Below are 2,159 nucleotides of genomic sequence, written 5' to 3'. Positions count from 1 at the left end.
GATTTCATTCTTCTACATGTAGAGATCCAACCTTCCCAGCATAATTTGTGAAAATGCTGCCCTTCCTCCAGGGTGTGTTCTTAGCATCATTGTAAAATATCAGATGTCTAAAGTTGCATGCATTCATGTTGGGTCTTCTATTTTTTTACCATGAATCTGTTTTATTGCCAATAGCATGCTGTTTTTATAACTATCACTCTGTAATATACTCTGAAATCCCCTCCAGGGTGTGTTCTTAGCATCATTGTAAAATATCAGATGTCTAAAGTTGTATGCATTCATGTTGGGTCTTCTATTTTTTTACCGTGAATCTGTTTTATTGCCAATATCATGCTGTTTTTATAACTATCACTCTGTAATATACTCTGAAAATTGTATGTTAATCTCTCCCTTATTTCTATTTTGTTAAGGATTGCCTTGGCTATCAGGATCTTTTGTAATTCCATATGAACCTTAGGATTTTTTTTCTATTTCTATAAAAAAATGTCATGGGGATTTTCATAGGGGTTACACTGTACTTGATTTTGGGAGGATGCTCATTTCCACAATATTAATTCCACCAATCCATGAGCATGAGAGGCCTTTCAATCCTCACCGCCTTCTTCAATATCTTTCTTCAAAGGTCTAAAATTATCATTAAAGACACTCTAAACATCTTTTGTTAGGTTTACTCCTAGGCTTTTTTAGGCTACTGTGAAAAGCTGTGTTTCTATAAATGCTTTCTCTGTTTCTTATTGACATATAAAAGGGCAGTGATTTATGCAAATTGATTTTGGTTCCAGTCACTTTGCTGCAAGTTGGTCATTTCTAGAGGTTTTCTGGTATAGTTTTAGTGCTATCTTATGTATAATATTATATCATCTGCAAATAGGGATAATTTGACTTCTTTTCATATTATTACCCATATAATTTCCTTCTCACATGCTTTTGTTTCTCCTTTACTTTGTTAAATTGAATTTTGGCAAATTTGAGACAATTTATTTTGGTCATACTTAGTCTCCCTTCCCTACCTACCCCCCTCTTATAGCCTCCCTGCCAGATTTCATGTACTCATCTATATCGAGGCCTATGAAAACATTTGTGTTTCCTGGTCTTCTTCAGTGTGCATCCAACTGGAGCCCGGCTAACCGATCTAGTGTCACATCCTTTGAAAAAACCAACTCCCCATCTCCCAGTAGTTATCAGTTGCCAATACATTCTAGGCTAAGGTTGGGGCTTCATACCTACTTCTCCACTTCTATGCTGGGAATTTGTCTAGCTTGAGCTTTCATTGGAATTGTGCATGCTGTAACCATTGCTGCAAGTACATATGAGTAACTGGCCAATGTCTGGAACACTCTACTTCCTTGTCATCATCCACTGCCTCAGACTCTTACAATCTTTCTGTCCCCTCTTCTGCAATTGTCCCTGAGCCTTGGGTGGCAAAGTTTTGATATAGGAGCCTGTTCAGGAATAAGCACTCTGCAGTCTCTTATTATCTGCACTTTGGCCTGCTGTGACTTTCTGGGTTAATCAACATTTGTATCAGGAAACTTTACTGGTGACGGATGAGAGATGCATCCTGAATTGTCTTTATCATTTGATTTAGCAGAGTGGTATTTTCTTGAGCTTCAATTTGGTGTTCATTCCTATTCCCTTTGTGTTCCTTTACTTCTATGTTTTTGTGTTCTATAAAGCCCTTGAAATCATTGATCATGTTTGGGTTCCTCTGAATAGCTCTCATTTTCTGACACTTCTTTAGCCCTCTAGGGGTTTGGAGGAAACATGTTTTTTCATATTACTGGTTTTTGGCATTATGAATTGAACATATGTTTTTTTTCTTTTTTTTTTGGTTGTATATTTGATACGAAATATCAAATGTCTTTGTTGAGTAGAAGTTTGGTTCAGTTTTTATTGTTGTCATATCTTGATTGATTTCTCATTATGAATGAAAAGATAGTTGGTCTGTGTTCCAAGTTCCACTTTTGACTTTTTTATTGAATGGATGGATATATTCCAGTCTGGTCTAGTGTGCCAGTTGGACAATCACAACTAGAATTGTGAGTGTGGAGATTGCAATGGAGTGGGTAGATTCTAGTTCACCAGGGTACCTGAGCTGCAGCATTTCCTGTGTCCTGTGGCTCCTGTCCCAGGAAGAGATGGAGTACTCAGGTTTATTT

The sequence above is a fragment of the Nannospalax galili genome, unplaced genomic scaffold (genome assembly GCF_000622305.1).
Source record: "Nannospalax galili isolate Female #2095 unplaced genomic scaffold, S.galili_v1.0 scaffold1072, whole genome shotgun sequence".
In the NCBI taxonomy this organism is placed as follows: domain Eukaryota; kingdom Metazoa; phylum Chordata; class Mammalia; order Rodentia; family Spalacidae; genus Nannospalax; species Nannospalax galili.
This window is presented reverse-complemented; position numbering follows the sequence as displayed.